This window comes from Zingiber officinale, chromosome 2B, assembly GCF_018446385.1.
Source record: "Zingiber officinale cultivar Zhangliang chromosome 2B, Zo_v1.1, whole genome shotgun sequence".
Taxonomy (NCBI): domain Eukaryota; kingdom Viridiplantae; phylum Streptophyta; class Magnoliopsida; order Zingiberales; family Zingiberaceae; genus Zingiber; species Zingiber officinale.
This window is the reverse complement of record NC_055989.1, coordinates 99,982,963-99,996,930: the sequence shown is the minus strand read 5'-3', so window position 1 is coordinate 99,996,930 and position 13,968 is coordinate 99,982,963.

The window sequence follows — 13,968 nt, the reverse complement described above, 5'->3', positions numbered from 1 at the left end:
TACCATTAAAATTAGCCAAAGTGTATAGAGATCTTAAAGCAAGGTTAATACTTAAACTCTTATAGTAAAAATATTGCTCACTTCATGCTATCATGGATAGAAAAAGATAGATCATTAAACATATTAACACCATAAGTCATAAAAAGGACTACACGAGATCTAGAATAAGCATACTAGTATTTTTATATTAAGGAACAAACAATCATGATGTGATGTCTGATACAACCAAAAAAATTTTATTATGCAAAAAGAAATATGGAAATATGGAAAAAACTAATCCAAACCCAACACATCCCCAGACATAAATCTTTAATTATCCCAATGAAAGCTAGAAATATACTATGGAGGGGGTTTAATTATCCCAATGAAAGCTAGAAATATACTATGGAGGAGGTTTTAAAATTAGAGAAGTTACCAAGTGATGAGCTTCAAATGGTTGATACATATCTGTGCTGAAAATACTTCTTTATCTGACATTCTCATTCCTCCACAACTTTAAATCCTACAAAAAAAAAGATAGATAAGCAACATTAAGTAGAGGATTTGGGTTATTATGAAGAAAGAAAAGAAATTAGAAAGAAACTAAAAATTTAAATGAAAATAAGAAAAAAAAAACTTAGGTTGCCTCCCAAAAAATGCTTATTTAAGGTTATTAGCTCGACCTCTTATTATGTGCACTTAAATCATGATCTTGTCGGCATAAGATACCTCTGAACTTTCATACAGATGGCCCAAAATACGAATGGATCTTTCATCATGGAAATAATATCATAAAGAACTACTCCCTCCTTCTTCTCATTAAAGTTCTTCCTAGAGATTGGGGAAGGTTCACTTGAAGTATGTAGGCCAAGAGCATGATTAATATTGTGGATGTTGAGGCCTTGTTCAGAAGAAATTGGTGCATCGACAAAAGTTGGAATGCTCAACTTGGGGATCTCTAGCTATCCACCACTTCCTACTCAGAGGTTGCACACTAATATCATCATCTATCCTATCTATAATTCCATCATCAATCAAGCATGTATTATTTGGATTTGCAATAGGAACGACAACAAGGTTAGTTGAATAAGAATCAAAAGTCCTATCATTGTATAGAGTGTCGCCAAATATATTATCGCCATATAAAACAACAGAAGAGTCCTGTAGAGCTACAGAATCATAAGCAAAATCGCCATCAACTTTACACTCTATCCCTCCAAAAGACCAAAACATCCTTTAACTGAAACCCCAAATTTAGATTTGACACATCAACTTACTATAGGGATTGGAGGAACAAGATCCCTTGTTTTACCATGAGCTCTTCTAATTCTTGAAATGTAGCCTTTGTCTGACTAGGATCTAGAGTTTCCATATCATGGGAGTCCTCCCTGTAAGTCAGCTCATCAAGTTGCAATTGATGTGGCTTGTCTAACAATGAATCATCTTGAAATTCTAATTGGCTTTGAGTTGCTTGAGAAAATAACTCAACACTTTATATACCGTTATAATTAAAATTTTGATAATCTATCCAATCTTGATTATAGTGTTGAGGTGGGTCAGGGATCTACTGTTGTGGTTGTAACTACTCATTATGCTCAAAAGTGTGTTGGGGTTGAAAGTTTAAATTTGATGATCTCCCGAGTCATAGCTATGAGTACTAGAAACTAAATTGTATATGTCTTGATATTGAGGTTGAAATAAGTACTAAAGTTCTGTTGTAGAGGTAGAAACTTTTTGAAAAAAGTGGCATATAGCAGCCGGATGGGATGAGCTAGCACATACTCTACCGATGTTCTCAATTAATTCAGTGTTTGAATTATAGGTTGAGTTAAAGCCTTAAAATTTCTGGTCTCAGCTGAAACAATAAAACAAAATCACCAGACACAAAGAGTAATCATGACATAACACATGGATATAGAAGATATAAAGTAACCCATATGATAATCATGACATAACACATGGATATAGAAGATACAAAGAGTAATCATGACATAACACATGGTACCCAATAAATTTTGTATTAATTAAAAAAATAAATGAAGAATTTAAAAAAAAATATCTAGAGTAACTCATATGATAATCAACTAATATTAATTGAAAATAGTCTCCGATAACGGTGTCAAAAACTTATTACGAAGTCGCAAGTGTACGACTTTGTTGTCAGTAATTAAAGATATCGAACCACAGGAACTGTTAATTAAACACTAGTTAATTTCGTATAGTGAATTATCTAGACAATCGAAAGGTGGTTTGGTCATGAACACTTGAGGAGAGAGAAGAAAAGAGAAAGAAGAGAGAGTGAAAGATTGTGAACGCAAGTGAACACAAAGGGAGGTGAAGTTGAATTGACGGATGATAAATTCTAGGATTTTGATTTCACTATGATACTAGTTAATGTCCCTATGAATTGTTTATCTCCTAAACTCTTTGCTTACACTCTTGTAGGGATTCTAACCAAAGTATAGCACAACCCCGCGAAGATCGCATCGAAGAGTTTACCTAAGTTCTAAAGTCATCAATTAAAGAAATAATGTTAAAAAGTCTAGTTAAAGGGATACCCTATGCCACAAAGCCCCCTGTCATACAATTGCTAGAGTTATCCAATTTACTTCTTAATAGTAGATTAATACAATTAAGTATAAGAGGTATTCTAAAAAGTCTGATTAAAGGAATACTTTCTGTCATAGAATCCTCAGTTATATAATCGCTAGATTACGTAAGTCACTTCCTAACATTAATTTGAAGAAAATTCCTCAAACTCTAATTACCTTCCCTTGTTGAGAATTGATTCCTGTTTCAAGAAAATATCATAGAAAGTAGGGATATCCTCTGTTACAAGGCTCCTAGTTATACAATGCAAAGCACCTCCTATACACGATGACCAAAGCTGTACATCTAAATATATTGACCTCACACATATTTCATCAAACATATACAAAATATAGCACATAAGAACAAGGCTACAAAATATATCATTGAACAAAGAAATGATCAAATACATAGTTTATACATCAACACCACATCATAACTATTCCCTACTCCTAGAATCCGGAGAATATACTACATTTCTTAGGAAATACAACCAAGAGATGAGAAATAAAGCATACTACAATCAAAATATAAGATAAAGGAAGGAATGTTTATCAATACATTGTCGATCTCCTTGGATGAAGTCCTAGCTCCGGAGGTGGACGGATCATACAGATTGGCGAAGATGGAAACCATAGGATTCCCCAAGGGGGAGAACCCTTCCCAAGGAGAGGGGTGAAATCTCCAAACCCCAAATGAGTGAAAAGGGAAGAAAATCCCCGTTTATAGAAAGGGGCACAACTCCCTCATTTTCTTTGCCACACGGTCGTGCCTCAAGGCATGACCGTAGCATGTGTGTCGTGGCCCAGGGCAGGAACGATCGTGCCTCAGGACATGGCTAGGTCATGACTTGTTTGATAAAATGGGGCAAGGTCATGCCATGTGTCTGGTTGAGAAAAGAGGCACGACAGTGCCTCTGGGCGCAGCCGAGCCGTGGGTCTTGATTGGAGTAAGGCACAGTCGTGCCTCAAGGCATGGCCTACCCTTGTGGACCTTTGAGGTTTGCTCTGGGGGAGGCACACGGTCATGCCTTTAAGGCACGACCAGGTTGTTGATTTTCTCTATGTTTTGCTCCAATGTGCGTCTTTGCTCTATTTTCACTCCAATTTGCATTCTATTAATAAAAATAAGAAAATAGTAGATCTCCAAGTAAATGTAATGGAAGTATGATATAATAATATAATAGAGTGTAATTAACATAGATTATACTCATGAAATGGAAGTAGATGTGCATAAAATAATACCTAAAATATATATAATCTACGCACATCACACTACTAATCTCAAGACAAAGTATTAGAAATTACTTTTAGTCAATATTATTTTGCAAGTATGACAAGTTCTCATCAAGAATGATATAACACCATCTGGCCACTGCTATTCAATGGAGAAGACTTTAGCTATTGGAAATAGAGGATGGAGTGATTTCTTAAATTAGACATTGACATATGGTTCAGTATCAAGAAAGGGTACACATCACCAAGTGAATATGGAGAACCACTAGATCCAAAAAAAAAAAATGAAATTTAGAAATAAAGAAGAAGGCCTAAATTGACTACAAAGCCATGAACACACTTCAATGTTGACTTACAAAGGAAGAATTCAACCGGGTTGGTCCCTTTGAAAACTCCAAAGAACTATGAGATAAATTAGTCAAGCTTCACGAAGGAAAGGACGACTTTAAGATAACAAAGCACAATTTACTTTTGAATCAATTGTAAAATGTTAGATGGAGAGACCGCTAATCTACTACTCCCAAGGATAAAAGGCATCCTAAATGAGCTCCTCATGATTGGTACAAACTTGAAAACCGCAACCTTGTAAGGTATGCTCTAAAAGCTTTTCCTCGAAGCTATCCCTGGGCATCTATGGCAGATGTATACAAAGTTTTAAAGGATCTTTATTTAATTAAATTAGATGAAATATTTTGTGAACTAGAATTACACGAGCAGGCTGACTCGAGTCAATCGAAGAAAGGTATTTTACCTTATTTATTGGTCAAAATAGAAGCAAAGATTCCAAGCCTAAGTCTTGACCAAAATAAGAGTCTGAAAGTGGGTCAAATTTAGACTCCAACAACAAAGAAGAAATAATAAACATTGTCCGAAAAATATTTACAAAGAAGAAGTCTTCCAAAAGAGATTTGAAAAGGTGGTACAAAATAATTTGGGCAAACCTAAATAGGAGGTAACGTGCTACAGGTACAACACTAAAGAATACTACAAGTATGAATGACCTAACCTAAAGGTGGAAAAATCCAATAAATCAAGAAGGAGGAAAGCACTCAAGGCTACTTGGGACGAGTTATCTTTAGAGGAATCGAATGCAGAAGAACCGAAGTAATCAAGCTTCATGGCACTTATGGCAAGAAATAACTCATCCGAGTTTGAGTTCAAGTCAAGCCACAAATCTGTATCTAGTTCAGAAGAACTAGATGAGGTAACCTCACTTTTAGAAAATAAAATGCTTAAAATAATTCTATAATTATCTAGAAAATTAGCTAAATCTAAGTATCAAATTAACCTTCTCATTAAGGAAGTCAAACACCTTAAGGAATAAGTCAACTTGAACCCCTCAACTAACCATGTTCAAGATGGAAACTCAACTCAAGTTGCAAGACTTGAGAAAGAAAATTCTATCTTGAAAGGTCATGTTGAGGGACTCAAAGAAACATTGGAAATGTTCAATTTAGGCTCTAAGTATTTGAATATGATCCTTGGGTCCCAATGACCAGTGTATAATAAATCTGGACTCGGACATAAAGCTAACACAACGAACAAGTCTTGCTTGTCTTTACTAAGTCAAAATGTTAGAAACCAAGTCCACGTAAGAGTCCCTAAAACATGTTTAATTAATCAATTTGGACCAAATCAATATTGGATCTCCAAGAATTAAATCCATTACCTAGATTCAAGGGGAGCTAATAGAAAAATCATTCTTTCTTATTTTAAATATGCATACTTAGTTTCAATTGATAATTTAGAAGGATTAGAAATGAAAAAGGTTTAGCCAACCTTGACAACATGGTATCTAAATGGATTAGGATGATAATAGGCTAAGGAAACTTTGTCGTAGGTATATCTGGGTTAAATCATATGTGTTTTACCTGATGCACTGTTGGGGACCGTTGGTGGGCAGCTGTCAAAGGGGTTGGATAGCCCTACACAAATATAAAAACAATACCCTTCTCGGAATTTTAAAATAACACTTGCATAAATAACTAAAGACTGAACTTAAAAGTAAAGAAACACAGAGTTCACTTGGTTATAACCGGGGAGGTTATTAATTCAAGGAAGATGATCGCACTAAATTCTCCTTTAGGCGGAGAAGCCTCTTTTACAGCAGTGTAAGCACAGAAAGAAGGAAGCTAAACAAAACAATAGAAGCGCGCAAGTATTGTTACAATTTCTTGTTGAATTGAAAAGCTTTTGGACCAAGGTTGTATTTATAGCCTTGATCAGGGCGTCTGAAAGGGTTCCAGGCGCTTGGAGCGAGATAAAAAATTATCCCCGACGCAACGGTCAAAATCCACATCATTGTGGATAAAAATAGGGTTCCGAGCGCCCGGAATTGCTCCAGGCGCCCCGAATGAAAAAGTCAATATTTTGTTGACTTTTTCTTCGGGCCTTTATCTTCAGCTCCGCTCGCTTCGGTCCGAGTCTTTCTCTCCGGCTCTGCTCGCTTGGGTGATCTAGGCCATCCGGAATAAGGCTCACTCGAACCCAACTTTCGACCTTCTCGAGCAACCTTCCGCTCCGGCTTCTCGTCCCTCGGAAATGCTGCGCGCTTCGTTCTCGTCCACCCGCGTACTCTTCCATGGCACCTCGTCCCTCGGATGCACCGAGCCCGTCGACTATCTCCCGTGATGTCCTTTTCGCTAGTTGTGTCTTTTGCTCAACTTCTTGTGTTCCTAAGCTCCTGCACACTTAGACACAAAGTTAAAACACCACAGGACCTAACTTAACTTGGTTAATCAAGTCAAAATAACCTTGGAGTTCCAACAATCTCCCCCTTTTTGATGTGAGCAACCCAAGTTAAGATAGGGTAAAGAGACATAAAATTAAAATAATTAATAAATTCTGCAATAAAGTCTAAAAATAAAAAATTGTAATCTACCTCCCCCTAGACTTAATCTTTTCTTTCTCCCCCTTTGATCATATAAAAATGGGGTGCCAAGAAAAATCTAAGGGTAAAAAATTTGAAATACCTTTATCAAATTTTGAAAACTTTGAAAATTTTTTATAATACTAAAAAAAACTCTAAGGAAAAAATTTGAAAATTATTTTGTTATCACAAAAAATTTGCAATAATTCTAGGAACCTTTAAAAAAAATTTAAGTAAAAGAAATTTCAATCAAAGAAAAAGACTTTCTAAGTTAAACAAAAATTTCTAAGTTAGACAACTTTGCATAAAAGAATTTGAGAAATTTTTCTAAGTTTTCACAAAGAATATTTTTGGTAAATTAAAAGGATAGAGTAACCCTTTTAAAGTATTATTTAATTTCAATTTAATGTTTTATCAGTTAGTCAATTAAACACTTTATTTCAATATTTGGCTTCCAGGCTGTGGCGAGGCACTAGGCCTTCTTGGTTATTGGATCATCAACCACTTCTAGACAAAGCCTCATAAGGAAATTAAGTTTTAATTTTCTCGCTGAAAGTGCTAAGTCTAAGTTAAGGTTCAAGTAAGACAGGACTTAGGAATCCAATATAGGTTCCAGCCAACTGGATTAATTAGATATTTCTTAGGGACATATTTCTTTGAAATATTTCTAATTTGTCCAATATGGTATCTAAAGTACCAGTTTAGATTATTGAATTTTCTAAAACTTGTATTAGATGAGCATGCAAGATTTTTTAAGTTATTTATTTCTTTTTGCAAATTATCATTTTCTAATTTTACTTTGTCAAACTCTTCTAACGGCAAGATTTAGCTAGAATTAATTTTAAATTTTTAATCTCTTTTTCTAATTTGCAGCAATCTTTAGTTAATATTTTAACAAACTTAAATAATTTTTCAGGAGGAAGAGATCGTACCCGACTTACCTTGTCGATCTCGTTATCCGAGGCTCCCCCTGAACTGTTGCTTTCTTCCGACATAGCTCCCCCTTCATCGATGCTCTCAATGTTCATGTCGGATGATCTTGAATCGTAGTCCTCGTCTTGATGACTTCCCATTAATCCAAGTCCGGAGAAGGCCTCGACTTCCAATTCGGACGACGTATTGTCCCACGACGCTTTTAGTGTCTTAAACTTCTTTATTTGGACAGACTTCTTTCCTTTGTCCTTGTCCTTGTCCTTGTTCCTTAACTTGGGGTAGTTATCTTTGACATGCCCTTTTTCATTACAGTGGTAGCATTTGATCGTCCTTTTCTTTCTACCCTATGGATGGTTAGTTTTACTTGAATTAAACAACTTTTTAAAGTGCCTTACCATCATTACCATTTCCTCGCCGTTGAGAGAAGATTCCGACTCATGTTCGTCTCTTGCTGCCTTGAGGGCAATGTTGTGCTTCGGCTCCTTCGTACTTGCGCATCTCGGTTCATGCACTTCAAACATAGAAAATAATTCTTCTAAGGTAATATTTTCTAAGTCCTTAGAGACATAAAAAGCATCTACTAGTGAAGTCCATTTCGTATTCCTAGGGAATGCATTTAACGCGTACCTTAACGAATCTCGAGTACTTACCTTTTCTCCGAGATTCGATAGTCCGGTGATCAACTCCTTAATTCTCGAGTGAAGATGTGCAATTTTCTCATCCTCTTCAAGTCGTAGGTTAGTCAGCTGGTTGCGAAGTAAGTCTCATCTCGCGAGCTTGGCTTCGGACGTCCCTTCGTGTAGCTCAAGGAATTTCTCCCAAAGCTCCTTTGCTGATTCGTAGTTACCAATCCGGTTGACTTCTTGCAGCGGAAGGACACTCATTAGATGGAACTTTGCTTTGTCGTTTGACACGTCGTCAGCCTGCTCCTTTTTCATCCACTGTATTTTTCCTTACCTTCCAGTGCTATAAAACCGAATTCCATTATTAGAAGTAAATCGAAATCAGTTTTAAAAAATACCAGCATTCGCTTTTTCAAACTAGCGAACTCCCCCTCGAACTTCGGCGGGTATATGCTTGGTTCGACCATCGTCTTTGCTTTGATCGGCGATTAGTCCTCCTGAAGCGTCCTGGCTCTGATACCACATGTTGGGGGCCATTGGTGCCCGACTGTCGGAGGGGATGGATAGCCCTACACAAATATAAAAACAATACCCTTCTCGGACTTTTAAAATAACACTTGCATAAATAACTAAAGACTGAACTTAAAAGTAAAGAGACACGGAGTTTACTTGGTTACAACCGGGGAGGTTATTAATCCAAGGAAGATGATTGCACTAAATTCTCCTTCAGGCGGATAAACCTCTTTTACAGCAGTATAAGCACAAAAAGAAGGAAGATAAACAAAATAATAGAAGCGCACAAGTATTGTTACAATTTCTTGTTGAATTGAAAAGTGTCTGGACCAAGGCTGTATTTATAGCCTTGGTCGGGGCACCTGGAAGGGTTCCAAGTACCTGGAGTAGGATAAAAAATTATCCCCGACACAACGATCAAAATCCACGTCATTGTTGATAAAAATAGGGTTCCGGGCGCCCCGAACTATTCCGGGTGCCCCGGACTGGTCCGGGCGCCCCGAATGAAAAAGTCAACATTTTGTTAACTTTTTCTCTAGGCCTTTATCTTCGGCTCCGCTCGCTTAGGTCCGAATCTTTCGCTCAGGCTCTGCTCGCTTGGGTGATCTTGGCCATCTGGAATAGGGCTCACTCGAACCCAACTTCCGACCTTCTCGAGCAACCTTCCGCTCCGGCTTCTCGTCCCTCGGAAACGTCGTGCACTTCCTTCTTGTCCGCCCGCGTACTCTTCTGCAGCATCTCATCCCTTGGACACATCGACCCCATCGGCTCTCTCCCATGTCGTCCTTCTTGCTAGTTGCGTCTTTTGCTCGACTTCTTGTGTTCCTAAGCTCTTGCACACTTAGACACAAAGTTAAAACACCACAGGACCTAACCTAACTTAGTTGATCACATCAAAACAACCTTGGGGTTCCAACATGCACTAGACCTAGTGGATCTAGCTGAAGCTATCCTAGTGAAACATTAGCTAGTTAAGCCAAAACCTAATATTAAGTTCTATGGGTTGATTGCTTTTGGGAAGCTTTGTCTTAGGTACATGTCTACTTTAATGATATCCTTTGTTACTCACCATAGTCTGAAAACTTACCCTATAAACTCCTTCTTAAGCTAAGTTTGAATCTAACAACGATCAAAAATCTTAATTATTCAAATCAATTTAATTAATTAATTTTAATCAAAGTAATAATTATTTCAATTAATTCAAAAATAATCAATAATTAATGTGAAATTAATTTTCACTTAATAAATTTAATGCAAAATTAATTAAACATGAAATAATTAGATTTAACTTAATCCCAACTTAATAAATTTTAATCCGAACGTATTCAAATACAAAATTAATTAAATAAAAAATTATAATTCAAAAATAATTAACTAAATGAAAAATTATTTTTAACTAAAATTTAAAATTAATTTCAACTTTAAAAAAATCAACATTAAATTTATATTTAATTAATTAAATAATCTGAAAATTTTAATCAATAAATCAAATCAAATTAATCAATCTTAATGACTTAATTAATTAATAATTATTACAAACAGTTTTATTCAACTAATTTAATTAATAAATTTCAAGTAATATTTAATTTGAAAGCAATCATTAATTAATTATAACTTAATTAATTTTTAACTGAAATATATTTTAAATCAACTAATCAAGCTAATCATTAATTATTTTAAAATTAGTTAATAACTTAATCAAACTTTTTAATTCGAAATTAATTATCAACCTTAACTTAATTAATCATAAATTAATAAAAAAAATTCTAATCAACAAATCTAATAAATCTAAAAATTCCATTTAATCCAAATTTAACTTAATCAACTTAATTCAAAAATTAATTAAATTAATTCAAAACTAATCAATCAATCAATCCAAATTTAATTAACTTAATTAGAATAAATAATTAATTCAACTAATTATTTCAAAATTATTAATTAACATGAGTTCATAAATCTAATTAAGAATCCAGTACATCACTCTAGGACAAAACATAAAGAAGTTGAACATCATTTTGTTAGAGATCATGTTACAAAAGGAAATATTGAACTCAACTATATTAAATCTAAATTAAACATAGCTGATATATTTACTAAACCTTGATCTGAATCTAAATTTAGTAATTTAAGACGGAAATTAGGAATGCGTTTTGTAAAATAGGTTTTATTAGAATGCAACAATTACTTATATTTTTTTTAAAACTTATGTTTTTCCAAAACTTATATTTTTTTTTAAAAAAATAACTTATGTTTTATCAAAAATTAGCATTTATTTGAATGGAATTATCCTAGATCATACAGCATGAACCTATAGTTATAGGCAGCCAATATCTCATAACTACATTAGGGTTCCTTGCTTGTATATTATGATACTTAGAATGGAGTGAGATGCTTAAGTTCAAGCCTGAATTTCAATTACTTCTATCAGTGCATCGATATAAATCTAGGCTAAAAATAAAATATTGATCAACTTGAGTGGCCCTTCTTAGTTAAAAACTAGCTGGAACCTAATGCTCAACTTGATTAACTTAGTCAAAAGTCGTTATCTTATGATAATCGGCTAAAAACTAAAGTTAAACATTTCAAAATAAGGACAATTTCCTAGATGTTTTTATGTTTTAAATATTTTAAAAATCTATGCATATCATAGATACATGCTTGGACCTTAGGATTCTATCTATTTTTCTAAGAAGAAAATGCTAAGTTAAGGGAAGCAATTTCTTCTTTTAAAAAATTTATTTTTGAAAATATTTTCATTTTAAAAAATATATTTCTTTAAAATTTCTTTTTCAAAAGTTTTTTTTTAATTTGTTTTTGAAAAATATTTCCTCCTTGAAAAATTATTTTCCTAAAAATTTCATTTCTTTTACATTTTCACTTTGAAAATTCTTTCTTTTTGAAAATATTTTGACCATTTTGAAAAATGTATTACTTAGAAAATAATTTTGAAAATTATCTATACCTTAGAAAATGAAAAAATAGTCTTACCTTAAAAAATATTTTGAAAATTACTTTAAAAAATATTTTTGAATATTGTTCTTCAATTTTGAAAAATATGTTTTTCAAAATGCATTTGTATCTTAAGAATTCTTTTTTTTTTGGAAATACATTTGTATCTTAAAATTATTCTTGAAAATGCATTATTACCTTAGAAAATATTTTTCAAAAATGCATTATGATCTGTAAAATATTCTTGAAAAAAATGCATTTTTGTCTTAAAAATATTTTTAATGCATTAATGACTTGAAAATTTATAATGACCCTTTTTTATGTAAGGGAGAGAAGTGGGGTTAAAAGTTAAGTGTTAAAAAAAATTATGATACCCTTAAAAAACCTCAGAATTGTTAAACTCAAAGGGAGTTGTTTCAAATATATTATTTTAATTTAACTTTGAACTAGATTATTAAATATAAAAAAAGTAGAGATTGTTGGTACATGGAACGAACCTATATTTTAATATTGTCAAAAGTTCAAGTTAAATCTTATTGTAATTTAATAGATTGATCAAGTTTGCAGGATGCTCAGCTTAAAAAGTCTTAATCGGTCAACTAAACGAGATACTAAGCAATAGAAGTCTCGGTAGATAATGGAAACTAGACAAGAACCTCAGATGGGTTAAGTAGACCAGACATCTAGCAAGATGGATTCGATAGGTCAGAGAGGACCATATACCAAATCAAAAGGAAGCCATGACAGTCCCATCAAATGTTGAGCAAATGAAGTCCAAATAAGTCTAAAGAACCAGATATTTGGTGGGTGAGTTGAGGTAAACTCTTAGAGTGGAGTGGTAGGATCAAGTTCCAGTCAGAACTAACCTTAGGTGATGATCCGACTGAAGAAACCAATGGAGATTTCTAGGTCAAGATTAGATAGTTCTTACGGTCTAACTCATTCATGCATAATATCATCTATTATATAACTCTATTTTGCAAGATAATTTTTAATACTCTATGCTAACTTTGTTTTACAAAAAAATAAAGGTTTGGGATGACTGAGGGTTCGGTTGACTGAACACAAAGGTTCAGTAGACGGATCCACATAGTTTGGCAAGATAAGATCGAGGTCCAACAAATATGAAAAAAAGGTTCTATCAATTGATCAAATATGGAAAGGGTAGATGATCAAATCGAATCGCAAAGGAAATACTAAGGTTCTGTCGACCGATAGGAAGGATCAATCGATGAATCAAAGATGGAAAGTGAAGATCAGATTGAATCACATAGGGAAGGAAAATCTCTAGGTTCCGTCAATGGGTAAGTCTTTTCAATTGATCGAACAACGTGATTTATGAATTCGACTAGATCAAATTAGAGCAAATAAAGAAGGCTCGGAGTTCAATTGACAGATAGGTTACATCGACCGAATGATTTCGTCTAAACCTATAAAAGAAGCCTCAGGGTCCGAGGCTCAGCATTCCATTCCTTTATCACTCCATCTTGCTACTACTATTGTCATGCAAGTCTTGTTCTTACTAAGCCAAGAGGCTCTCCAACAACCTGCACTTACATTCAATCTTAAGTTGTTGGTATATTTTCTTTACTTGCATTTACATTTAAGAAGATTGTAGTATTGTTACTATCTTCTTATTTCATTATATGAGTTTTCTTCTTCTATGAAAGGTTTCTGAGAGAAGAACTATAATTGATTGCCCACTCGATTGGCTTTGTTATTGTTTTTCAAAATCATGGGCCTTGGAATAGTAGTTGCTGGACTACGAACCAAGTAAAATTGATTGCCTTTGTTATTGTTTTTATTTTGATGCTATTCTACTTTGATTCGGTTTTACAAAATGAAAAGAAAAGATAAGTTTTTAAATGAACAAAATTCACCCCCCCCCCTCTCTACTCTTTCAATCCTACAGTAACTTCATCGATGAGTACCTGACCTCACACAAGGGGTGGAAGGATCACTTTTTCTTTGTTAAGCCACCCCAGTCATAAAACTAGCCAATCTCCTAGCAAGTCAACCTACCGACTCAACTTCTGCTTGGACATTATAGAATGGAGCAAGAGCACTTGGGGGTAACCAAGATCTTGGACGGCCTGAAGTTTGATGTTAACATGCTAGTGGAGAATGGGGCATTACTCTACTAGGCTAGGCTAAGCCTGTATGAAGTCACACTATACGACCGACTGAGTAAGGTATTGCTTTTATTAGATTTTCTCTAACACTGACTAACTTTTCTTGTCCTTGTAGATCAAATAATGTTAAATACCTTAGTTAACAA